Here is a 14,141-nt window from a genome sequence, read left to right on the forward strand (position 1 = left end):
CTACTAGCCGGAACGCTAAATTGGGCTGTTTCAGCATGCGCGGAAGCAAAAAAAAATTGCCGAAACACAGGCGCACCTGTGGTTCCGTGCATGATTTTGCCATCTCCACAGGTGCAGAAGCAAAATCGCGCTGGCCCCACAAGCACTTACGAGCCGCAGTGGCGAGCCCAATTTAGCATTCCAGCTAGTAGCCCACTGCTGATCTTGCGTAAGTATAATGAAGTCAATGGAAGCAGAAAAAAATTGGCTATGTTCCTAGTGTTGTGCTGTCTCCAGCACAAATTCTTAATTCATGTTAGCAGCCGTTTGGCAAATACTTGATTCTGCTATTTTAGTACATATATAAGACCAAATCACAAAATTACCCCTAAATATAAGCAATATTTCCAAATTCAGATATTACTGAATGTTTAACTGCAGTCCTGGGTCTGACTGTACAAGTAACCCATTTTCAGTGTAGCTGTGCATAGAATAAGAATAATTTATGGCTTGCATGTGTGAAACAGCACAATAGATCAAACATTTCAGAGGGTCCAACAGTTCATAGCAACTTACTGATTCCCAAGAAGTCCATTCCTTCAATCAAATAATATACTTGCATATATGAATCAGGCTCAAGAAAGAAACAATTATCATAAGTAATTCTCATCTGTAATTCAGGCTCTCAGGCCTACCTTACAGTCTACAGCCACTCTGTGATTTATAAGCTCTTTCATCTGTAGGGCAGGTTGAATGCACTCTTATTTTTCAGACTAGCCTTTTAAATTCAATAGCAATTGGAGAAGGCTAATCTCTCACTATAGCTATTTTGTAGCTGGGCTTTCAAATAGTAGATAGGTAATCTAGAATGATTCACACCCTGCTATAGTTGAACTTCACTTTTGTGATGAATGTGCTTGATGTTTTGCCCTGATAATAAAGTTTTAGGACTGGTTTACAAATCTTTTATTTGAACTTAAGAAGCACACTACTGTTAGATTGCTAAATAGATCACAGTCAAATGAGGTTTCCTGTCACAAGCAGCCACTCTTTTCCAGTAAACTATTTACTAATGTAAGCATTTTAAAAGTTTTTTAAAAAGAAGAGAATAGGAAACTTTTCTAAATTGCTATGGAATTTTTTTTTTAAAAAACTCTTTAGTCTTTTTTGTTCCTTGTAAGATTTTAGATATTATTAAGTTTCAACACATGTTAAAAATAGAGGAACAAATAAAAATTAAGATGAGAAAACTTCATGACATTGAGAATATTGATCTATGCTACAGGCTGGTAATTTTATGCTTAAGAAGAAGAAAAAATAATAAAGATAATAAAGATTTAGTTCTTAATTATAAAATAAGCCTTGCAGTACTAAATGTGCAAGAGGGAATAATATTTTAAAATAAACAACATTGTTATTTATATGTGTTATGTCTATATGTAAGGCAGTGTTTTTTTCAATTTCAGCAACGTTAAGATGAGTGGACTTCAACACATAGAATTCCCTAGCCAACATGTTGAAATCCACACATCTTAAAATTGCTCAGATTGAAAACACAATTCTAGGACATTCAAGAAGAAAAAGGATAACTTAAATTGTTATTGGTTATACAGTAGATTTCCCCTATGGAGAAGCCTGCAGCTTCTAAACCTTTTTAGCATGTTACCAAGGAGATTATAAGAAATTACAGAGGTATATAAACCATAACCATTTATAGAAAATATAAATTGAAAAAGATATAAAATGGGATCATTCATTAAAATTACATATAGAAGGTCAGTATTCGATCTCACAAAGCAGATATAAGCGATCTTCCTTAAAAGCTTTTATTAACGAGCCAATGGTGGTAACACAGAAACATTAGAACAGCTGAACCGAACAGTAACACAATTACCTCAGCTGCATCTGACAGTTCTATTTATACCCGGCTATCAGATGGGCAGCCAATAAAGAAGGGCCCATTTCACACGCAACCCAGAGCCAATCAAGACAGTCCCGGCAGTTGCCGGGACACAACACCCCTCCCCACCTGGCTCTCACAGATGTAATCCTTCAGATACGAAGGGTGCCTCTGCAGCTGAGTGGAGTGACGAAGCATGGCTGGGCAGGTATCCTTTGTATTTGAAGGATTACATCTGTGCTAGCCAGGTGGGAAGGGATGTTGTGTCCTGGCAACCTCCAGGACTGTCTTGATTGGCTCTGGGATCGCACAAGAAATGGGCGCTTCTTTATTGGTTGCCATGTCCAGTTTGGCATATATGTGACCTCTGCCCTCTTCCAAAACATTATGGAAAGATTACTTTTTGGCCTGCCTGGCATGACACCATATTTTGATGATGTATTGGTGTCAGCATCTAATGATCAGGAACTCCTATCACAATTCAAGGCCATGCTTTTAAGGTTCTGCCAGGCAGGGCTGAGACTAAAATGTAGTAAGTGCAAAATAAGCGTGACCCTGGTTGAGTTCTTAGGATATCTCATTAACGGGGCTGGTATCCATCTCACCCTCATAGCCAGTTGCTAGATCTTACAAAGCAAACATAAGCAATCTTCCTTAAAAGCTTTTATTAATGAGCCAATGGTGGTAACATGGAAACACTAGAACAGCTGAACCAAATAGTAACAGAATTACCTTAGCTTCATATGATAGTTCTATTTATACCCAGCTGTCAGATGGGGCAGCCATAAAGTAGTGCTCATTTCCTGCATGAGCCCAGAGCCAATCAAGACAGTCCTGGCGGTTTCTGGGATACAACAGTCAGGTACATAGAATGTACCTGACTGTTGTGTCCTTCTGTATACAACTGTGCAATTCATGTACCTCTACTGGGATAACAGCCACCAGTTTTAATATGTCTAAAAATAGACTTAACAATTGGGCAGATTATCAACAGCCAGACATCTGTTTCTTGATCTAAGGCATGTGGACAAAATGCTACCTGGGAAATTCTGGGAATTGCAGTCCATACATCTTAAAAACACCAAGGATGACACTGAGCAACACTAACTCTGATGGTTATTTTCCACCCCCAGAAACAAAGATAGAATAACTTAAGTACCGTGATACCTTGCCTTACAAACTTAATTGGTTCCGGGACGAGGTTCTTAAGGTGAAAAGTTTGTAAGGTGAAACAATGTTTCCCATAGGAATCAATGGAAAAGCGATTAATGCATGCAAGCCCAAAATTCACCCCTTTTGCCAGACAAAGCGCCCATTTTTGCACTGCTGGGATTGCCCTGATGCTCCCCTCCATGGGAAACCCCACCTCCAGACTTCTGTGTTTTTGCGATGCTACAGGGGAATCCCCAGCATCGCAAAAATGAGCACTTAGCTGGCAACGGAAGTCCAGAGGTGTCCAGTGAAGGGAGCATCAGTGAAATCGCAGCATCACAAAAACACCGAAGTTCTCGAAACCCCATCTCCGGATCTCTGTGTTTTTGCGATGCTGCGATTTCACTGAGGCTCCCCTCGCTGGGAAACCCCACCTCTGGACTTCCATTGCTAGCGAAGCACCTGTTTTTGTGCTACTGGGATTCTCCTGCAGCATCACAAAAACACGGAAGTCCGGAGGTGGGGTTTCCCATGGAGGGGAGCCTCTTGGGAATCCCAGCAGTGCAAAAATGGGTGCTTCGCTGGCAACGGAAGTCCGGAGGCAGGGTATCCCAGTGGTGGCGGTGGGTTTGTAAGGTGAAAATAGTTTGTAAGAAGAGGCAAAAAAATCTTAAACCCCAGGTTTGTATCTCGAAAAGTTTGTATGATGAGACGTTTGTAAGATGAGGTATCACTGTATCTTTTTGCCCATTGAATGCTATTTCTTACTGGCTATATATAGGGTTGGACAGTTGTAATCTATTTATATGAGGTTGCAGAAGGAGGTTTTTACACTCCAGGGCTTCAGGAAGCTTCCCTGAACGCTCAGGAGTGCACAAAACAGCACATTGGCAAACTGGAAGTGCATTTTCTGAAGATCCATTTTGTCCATTGGGGGATTTTTTAATTTTTTTTATTTTTGCCTCCAGGGCTTCAAAGAAGCTTCCCTAAAGTGTCTGGAGGACAAACGGCCTTTTCCGAGGTCAAAAATCAGCTGGCCTGGGTGTGTATGTACACTGGAGCTGAAACTTAGCAAAGTTTGTTGTGCCCTCCGATATGGCTCTGCATGCTATCTGTGGCACACATGCTATAGGTTTGCCATCACGGCTATAGTAAATAGAAAACATGAGTGAGTGAGTGAGTGAGTGAGTGAGTGAGTGAGTGAGTGAGTGAGTGACTGACTGACTGACTGACTGACTGACTGACTGACTGACTGACTGACTACAGCAAGACAATACATGCAAGATAAATTGTAGCAAGGATAGAATGAACATCTGTTTCTAGAACACTTCCCTTGGACTCTGCAAAAGTTACCTGTACTAAATTCAAATTCTCATTTGCATAACATGCCGTGTAGAAACTCCTTAATCCTTCACCAACTCAAAATAAAACAATATTATAGTTATTTACCCTTACAAGGCAGAAAGAATTGGAGTCAATGTAATGGAGTTCCAGCCCACATAATTTCATAAAGCAGAGTTAATAAGGGAGAAAGTAACAATGTAAGTAGGCCTTACCTGAAATGTTCCATGCCAATCAAGAACAATGTGTTCTTGACTCACATGGAATACTTATAGTTTCTCCACTATTTCTGACATTGCTGCCATTTCAGAAAACTGTGGTTTTTTCAATTATAAAACAGCTCCATTTATACAGACAAGTATATTTCCTTTCTATTATGTTTTGTTCTTCATTTCTGTAAGTGTTGCAGAAATAAAAAAAATTCTCACCACTCACAAGTTATACCGTAGATATATTTCAACAGAAAATTTTATTTTCTTAATTTAGACTCAATTTACGTATAAAAGTATTAACTGTCAGACAATTAAACTTTGCCCATAAAAAATCGTATACCTCATTCCTAACTATCTGAAGAATTGTGTCCAATGGGATTGGCCCATCATACTCACTCCATAAAAGAGGCATGCTGTGCACCCCATTGTCCAAGGATGTTTGGCTGGTAAGGTCCAGGAAAAAAAGCCTTTTCTGTTCTGTTCCAATACTTGGGAACATTGTGCATTTCGAAATGAAATGTGCCCCTTTTCTTGGCTTTTGAAAGGGCACAAAAACCTGGTTCTGCCACATGGTTTGGGGCCTCTATCGTAGAGGTGGTGGGTAGATTAGGAGATAATCCCACCTCCACTCTATTACATATTGATTCCTTTTTATTCAGTTTCTTGTTAATTTGGGGGCTTAATGTTGTTAATGCTCTAATTGTTTGACTTTGTGATTTATGATATTGTAAGTCACCCAGACTTGCTCAATAGTGAGATGGGCGGCATATCAATTTAATAATAAATAAATATAAATGAATATTTTCATGGCACCAATGAGAGCAATAGAATGGCTTCAATTTAATTTTCCAATTAAGGGTTTGCACTAATATATATGTATGGTGCTTAAGTATTTTTATTTGTTTAGCTTTTAGGTTAATTACAGTGGTAGATTATTTACATTTCTAAGCATTCTATAACATAATCCTATAAGGCTTCTTGTAATAATAATAGACTCTGAACTTTATGGTTATTGTCTCTTTCACTTCAAACTCTAGTTTGGGATTCAGCTTGCCTTGAGAGGAGAAGAAACAGCATTTTCCTGCCCCCTTCAAATGATGCATGCTATACTGACTTTTGTTTGAAAACTCTGTGAGGTTAATTGAGTGGATATGAAGTGTAAGCCAGGCTAAAATTGCCTGCCCTGTAAATTGTAAAGCACTAATCCTCTGGATTTAATTTAAGGCTCTCCTATTTCATGCATCAGAGTAAATCATGTCATAGACAGTTTAACGAAGGAAATACTAATAAAAAGACAAGTTCATTTTGGAAAGCTGAATGTAAATGTCTTTCAGTGCAGACATAACCTGGGTTGGCCATCTACCAGCAAGAGTAAAGATCGTAAACCAAACAGATTAGGTTGGTGTGGAAAAGAAACAGTTAATCTCTAATTGATAAATTTGCCTAATGAAATTGAAATTTTTAATGATTAATTCCCATTACATATATAGAAGGAATAATATATTCAGAATATGTTTTTATATACAGCCTTTTCAGAGATGAATACATTTTGTGTTGCATGTAATGTAACGCCTTGTACTATCCGGTCAACGTATGTGTAGAACATGCTATACTACAGCATAGCTTAGAACAGCCTAGCAGAGCAGAGCAGAGCAGAGCAGAGCAGAACAGAACAGAATATAATATTTTTTAATATATATATTTAATGGTTACATTATTGGCCAGGAAAAAACTCCTTGAAAATAGCTTTTAAGACTTACAATTAGTTGCTCAAGTAAAAAAAAAAAGTAGCATGTCAATAATACTATATATGCATCAAGCATGCATGACTGACTAGCTATAGGCAAAAATAGGCTGATCTGTAACTAGGGCATACTAAAGAGGGCATAATTGCACTCTACTGATCAAGTTGAAGGTTGATAAAGCCAGTAAAGTTATGTTTTATTAATATGATACTATTTATGTACCTGCTGTTTAATCCAACTACATAATGAATGGAGACAAAGTTCAGTCAAACTAAATTAGCTCCATTCCCTTTGTATCCATGTCATTTACACTTGGATATTCAAAAAGGATGGAGCTTGGATCACCATAACACATTTGGCTTCTTTCCTGTTTTGACCTCCACATGCACATATGTCACTCTAGGCGATAAATTGATTTAGGCTGACAAAACCCTGTCTTCTCTAATTATGTATCTACATCAAACAGCAGTTGCATTAATATAATTTAACTTTATCCTCTTATAAAAACCAAATGGCTTTCTAGAATCTAATTTCTTTTTTTTAGAATCGAGTTGAATCTAATCCATAGTTTGTAAATACAGCATAAATAGAGACTGAGATTAGACTAAGTTACATTAATTCTAGAACTAGAATTGCAGGAATATTTTCACAATATGTAGTTCATATTGAAACCTAGCATGAATATTTTAGCAGCAATAGAGCTGGGTGACCTTGGAGCAATCATTCTTTCGCAGCACAACCCATCAGACAGAGTTGTTGTTGAAGGGGAAATAGGAAAAGGTAGATGTGTTCGATATTTTGAGTTATTTGTAAAAATAATAAAGGTGGGATACAAATGAACAAACTTGTTGTGGGTAGCATTTTTAAAAAGCTATGTGACTACTATACACAGCTTTATTGGCAAGCCTCCATGTAGTATCCTTTGGAATTTAACAAATATTATTATTACTATTATTATGACCCTCTGCCAATTGCTAGAAGCAACAAGTCCTAAACTTGATATTTTCTTGAGAGAAATGTGAGAAAGGTCATCCCATTGCTATGACAAAGCGTATTTTGTTTCCTTTATATCATCTTGGATTGAACTATTTCTGAAAGTCTACACAGATTTGTAAACAGAAATAACGGGTCCTTGCACATTGCTGGTATAGAATAGCATTCATTTTTCTCTTTGATGAAATAATAATGGAAATAATTCAGGGAAAGGAGTTATTTTGTGTTGAAAGGAATTGTGTTGAAAAGATAAACTAATGGGTAGGAAATGGTAAGTAAAAAACAGTTAGAAACATGGAACCAACAATGTTGCCACTAAGTCACAGTTCTCCTTATCCATTAAAAAAACCCCACTTCAATAATAGTGAAGGTGTCTGGATATTTTCAGGTTTTCTATTTAGTTTGCTCAGGCAATAAAACTTCTTTAATAATTGGTTAAGCAGAGATAAATTGTTTTTGGATTAATAATGTTCCTGATATTCCTTGAAGTCGCTTATTCTTTGAATTAATGAGATGGAACAAAGTGTTAGAATCAGCAATAGCAGTAAATATGGTACATCAATCTGGAAGGAAGCTGAATGAGACTTTGGGAAAAAAAGAATAAGTTTAAAGATATAATTAGTCATTGTAATATGGTGTCTAAGTGAAGCAAACTAAAATGGTATACCCTTGGCTGTGCTAGTTCTTCTGAGTCAATACATCTGTCTTATTCATATTGGATCAAGGTAGATCATTTTATGTATCTAAAAAGTATGTGTGTGTGTATATATATCTATATATATATGCCCAAAATAGATATATAGTGGTCTCCCTTCCTTTTCATTATAAGCACACACACACACACACACACACACATGTAACATATTTTTGCTGACTTGAAAATGCAGTATAGATCTTTATGTATATATGTCACATGTTTTTTTGCTGAATTTGAAAATTAATTTGAAAATTATATATATATATATATATATATATATATATATATATATATATATATATATATATATATATATGTAGATTGTTCTGAGTTCGGGTTTTGCCCTGTGTAATGTTTTGCATGTCTATGCGACGTTTCGGTGAAATCACATTCACCATCTTCAGGCTGGAGTTCCAATCTTTACGAAAACAAATATATATATATATACACACACACACACACTATATATATATATATATATATATATACGCCCCGAGTCTTTGTAGAAGGGCGGCATACAAATCTAATTATTAAATTATACATATATGTGTGTATATATAATATATATATATATTCAATATACCAGGGTGATTCGACACAAAATGTAACCCTTCCCTGGTACAGAGCTGAAGGGATTGGATACTGTAGCCTAGAGGATAATTCTCTGCCTTACAAGGCAAATGTTGCAGGTTCAAGTCCCAGTGGGTATGGCTAGCTGATGAGGCCAAAATAAGGCCGAAATAGATCTATCCTAGTCTCCCTTAATTTTCAAATTGAGCTTAAACATGTGACATATATATATATATATATATATATATATATATATATATATATATAAATATAAATATATATATATATAATATATATATGTGTGTGTGTATATATTTATGCACACACACACACATACATATATATAACTTTTTATGCTTTATTATTTGTAAAGATCTTTGAAATACAATGTACTGTTTTACTGTCATATATAATACTGTATTTTTGTTACACTTTTTCCTGCCTGTTCACCAAAGGAGAGCAGAGAAGAGCAGAGCAGAGGAAAGGAAAGGAAAGGACTGCACAGTTCAGTCAGGGCATTGGCTGAGGCTAGAGAAGATTCAACCTGCTCCTCTCTGCCTGGCTTTCTGGATGGAAAACAGCCAGAAAAACAGCCAGGTTGAAGGCCAGTACTTTCAGCACCCATGAGGAGCTGGCACTTGGAGCAGTTAAGGAGCTTGCTACGGAAGATTACTTCTTGGTCCCAGCCATGCATTTTCAAGCCAGGCTGCATACAGTAAAATGAAAAGCTATTGCAATAGCCCAGGCTTGAAAATACATGATTGGGGCCGATGAGCAGTCCTCCTCCTCAACAAACTCCCAAAACTGCTCCAAGGGTTTGTTGCTCATGGGGGCTGGCATGCCTTCCCTGATGCCACCAGCTGTGGAAGGAAGGTAAGGTCACAGTCTCAGTGGCGATGGTGGAGGCCCTGAGGCAAACTAAACTGCAGGCAGTGCAGTCTGAAATGGAGCTGTGCCAGACCTTGGTGGCTTAGCCAGCCATACGAGCTTGGAGGAGATGGTGGAGGCAGAGCAGCAAGCTCTGAGGGTGGGGCAGGTGGGATTTACCTGTAGGTAGGAGGAGGCATCTCAGTTGGGGTGCAGGTCAGGCATTACGTGGGAACTGGGAAGGCATCTTAGGTGGTGAGGAGTGAGTGAGTGGGCAGGGTAGTGCCAAATAATAATAATAATAAATTTTAAAGACAAAAACAAGATGTCAATACATACACAGTGCCAGAAACTTGGCTTCTACACATGCGCCAGAAGGAAAAACCTGGAATTAAAAAAAACTTTAAAAGATGACGGCACCAACAGACCAGCATCAGCTGATCCAGTTTGATGCAATTATTGTGACATCACCAGCAGGTGGCTACCAATTCAGCTGAACAGGTCTGAATTGGGAGGAAGCCACCCCTGCTTGTACCTTTGGTTTTCCTGCCTCGATGTAAAACCTTACTTTTCTCTGTATTAAATTTCATGCTGTTGGATACAGCCCATTGTTCAAGTCTATCAAGATCTTTTTGGCTCTTGAGCTTGTCTTCTGGGTGTTGGCTATTCCTGCCAGGTTAGTGTCATCTGAAAATTTGATTAATTCCCCTTCTATTCCCTTATCTAAATCATTTATGAACATATTGAAGAGTACTGAGCCTAAGACAGAACTTTATGGTTTCCCACCACTTACTTTTTTCCATCGAGATGTAGTACCATTGAGGACTACTCATTGAGTACAGTTTGTCAGCCAGTTAAAATCCATCTGGTAGTAATGCTGTCTATTCCATATTTTTCTAGCTTACCAAGAAATAGATTGTGAATGTCTTACTGAAGTTTAAGGATACTATGTCCACAGCATTTCATTAGTCTACTAATGTAATCACTTTGTCAAAGAATGAAATAAGATTGGTTTGACATGGTCTGTTTTTAACAAACCCAAACTGACTTCTAGTTATAACTTTATTTATGTTTAGATGTTTGCAGATCTGTTATTTTATTATCTCAGTATTATATCCCAAATATTGCTGTTAAACTGAATGGGTCTTTGGGCATTGAAGATTATGCTTCTTGCCCTAGAAGTGGAATAACGATGCGGAGCTGGAATTAAAATTGGGTCACTTTATTTAGATTAACATAAAATTTAAATAATGTAGATGTAAATGTTATAAACCAATGTAACCAATGGGCCTGAAGAGGCCAAGAAACTAAATTGGGTGGAAATTACCTATTAAAACATTCATTGGCAACTATTGGGCATAACTCCTTGCTGAACCAGGTGAAGGTAGCCACCTTCACATGGATCTGAGCCACACCCATAAAGCGTGTGGGAGGAGCTCACCCTCCAATCCCCATTGGGAAATTGGATAAGATGAGTCCCATGGGCATCCCCTCTCCAATCCCCGAAATTACACAAACCTATAGTTCCTGGGGAGAGGTGGCCCATCATCTTTGAAAAGATGCCCAAAAGAAGAATGCACAGTTGCTCATACTGTCTATTTCCGCTCCTTAGCTGTCAAACCCCAGTGACCAAAGGGAAAGCCAAATTGACCAAATATATATCTACATCGCACTGCACCCCCTAGCCAGTCCATCCTTACCGTCAGTGTGGAATAGGCGAAAAAATGGCCACACTTGTAGGAGGGACCACAAAAAAATTCCTATTCGGCCCCAAGGCAACTCTGTTTAGGCACACTGTATGATAGAGGGGGTGTTTGCCTTCAGGATGCCAAGGGGAAAGGATGAGGTCCCTTTGCTCCACCCTTAAATAGGGCTCATCCGGAATCTCCTCCTGCCCCATGCTGGCACGCTGCCAAAAGCCAACATTCTGTCAGCCGACGGAAGCCAGAGAGTGCGCAAGTGCGCAAGATGCATCTCTCTGGCTCTAGGGTTTTAAAATGCCAGCCATGCATATTTCACATACCATATGCCTTAACGAGAAAAAATATAGGAATAACATGTTATAAGCCAAGCTGCACTCAGTTCATTGATTGAACTGACTCTTATATTTTTGTCCTAAAGAATGATCTGTCTGAAATATTAACATTTATCTAAAATTCCTAGCTTCTGCCCCCTTAATTTGCAGACTGACATTAATTGTTTTATATTTGAAAAGTTTGATCAAACTACTTGAAAAATGCTGTATTTATTTTGAAATGTAATTTCCACTTATTCTCATATCTATCTGTACAATATGGAAGATTAGTCAGTTACTATAGGTACCAGTGAGAATAGCATGATAATAGCAAGATACTGAGACAAAGAGACAAAATAAACTGAATAATATTTAGGATGTACAATTGCCTTCATTTAAAAAAATATTTTGGCATAAAGAAGATTTTTAGATTAGCTTGAGACTCTATAAGGGTAGATGAAAGCTCTTTTTCTATTTCCAAATATATTATTCCCTGTTGGAAAGCTATTGCTTTTTAAATGGTCTTTTAGCACAGTAATTCAACATTAATGCCCCAGAGTGAGGAAAGGAATATCAGTCCACAATAGCTTTTTCCCCCCGCAGATGTAATTTAAGCTAGATAAGATAATATCAAGCTGATGTTGAATGCACATTTTCTTTCTTCATCCTATTTTTTTCCTTTGCACAGAATAGTTGATTCCTTAACTCAGTTAATGGTTTACTTCATGTAAACAATACAACATAGGTCGTCTCAAGAGACCCAAAACAAGACAGAAAAAGAACCACTATGATGGGGAACAAAAATATTTGTTAGTATAAATTCTCAAAATAAACATTATTATCCAAACCAGGTATAATTCTGGATTCTTGCAGTATGGATATTGACTGCAAAAATGTATCTGTGTTGGATGATTACATTGACAGAAGGCAACTGATTTTTGGCAGCCTTTCTCATTGGCTGATTGTTAAAAAAATTCCCCAGACCATGAGAATAAAAGCTAAAAGACCACATGATATATATATCATAGAAACATTTATTAAACATAACATATATCAACACATAACATAAAGACACCAATATGATAACACTGTATCATATCAGGACCAATTGAAGACACTCAAAAGGTGTACTTAAAAAGGTAAAGTACCTAACTTCAAGAACCATCTTTTATAGTAATTTCATGTCTAATTTACACCCCCTTCCTCTCCATATATGGACATATCATTTTCAGCCAACTTCCTATTTCTTAATGTTATTCCCAACTTTTCCTCAGAATCATCTATCATATTTGTTTTTCGGTCACCCTGATCTCTTTGGCTCATAACTAACTTTGTCAGCAGACTGGTTTGCAATAAACATGTTTTTCTCCATTCTTGCTTTTCTGGCAAGGACTGCTGTCCAAAAGGTCGGAAGTTTAGTACTCTAATAAGAGTGTTTTGTATCCATCTAGGCCTTAGATGCCTAGATTCTATAGATTCTTTAGATTATTTTCTCAATCCCTGCTCTCTTTCTTCTAAGAATTTTTACTCAAATTCTTAGAACATGTCTATCACAGACCACCCAATTCGTGGGGATATTCATCCTTATGTCATCGGGCCTCCCAGCAAACCAGCATACATTTGATACAGATACAGAACTTAATACATAACTTAATACAATGCTTATAATAACTCCTACAAATGAGTCTGGCAACCAAGAGTTGGGGTGTTCCATATGTCACTAGATGCAGCATTGTATGATTCTACTCTTAACTACAGTTCCTTGTGCTTTATTTCTACTTGAATAACTCATCTCCCATGGCTATATCCATATGTCTTTATGGACACTCTATTTTACATTATCGATTCATTATCTCCCTTTCTATTGCACAGGTACAATACCTCATTTGCTTAAGTTGAGTTCCTTAAGGCATATCAGGGACGTATACTCAACAAATCATCTTATATGTTTATACTACTCCCACCTTACTACTCCTTGTATCTTATCCATAAGTGTGGGATATGTCACCAATTACATTCTATTCTCCGGGCCTTGATCAAACAATTTTTGTAAAGATAGGCCTCTAAATAAACCATTATCTTGGTATATGCTTATAATGGGGTACATATACCATTTCTCCACCTTCTGGGACATGTTTATGTAATGCCTACTAATACATGACTATCATGTTATAGTGTAGAATGATTTTTTCTGCTCAGTTACCTTTTCACAAATGACCCATTTGTTTACAAAAAAATGTTACCTCCATAAATGTTAGATTTGTCTATTGTGCAGGGCTCATCTAATCCAGTTACAAAAATGCATAAGCATGAACATATAAGTCACCAAATAAAACCCCACTTGTCTTAGGGCTTCAGCTTTTTTCCCTTTCCAGCAACTCTATGGATAATTGTGTTCACACCTCTTGCCTATATGTTACATACTAATTAGCTGGTAACATATTTCCCTACAATCACCAGGCATATTTTACTCTGTCCATTTAGGGCATCCCAAGTAATCACCCTTGCAAGTTAGATTTCATAACAATCTTGACTTCTTCAAACAATAGGGGACATATATATACTTTGTATCTGGATATGTTAATTCCCCTTTTCCTAATGTGTCTCCCATCTCCCTTGTTTAACTTCGTCTCATTTCATTCACATAGCTTATTGCACAGTTTTGCTAAGG

Source organism: Erythrolamprus reginae, chromosome 2 (assembly GCF_031021105.1).
Source record: "Erythrolamprus reginae isolate rEryReg1 chromosome 2, rEryReg1.hap1, whole genome shotgun sequence".
In the NCBI taxonomy this organism is placed as follows: Eukaryota; Metazoa; Chordata; class Lepidosauria; order Squamata; family Dipsadidae; genus Erythrolamprus; species Erythrolamprus reginae.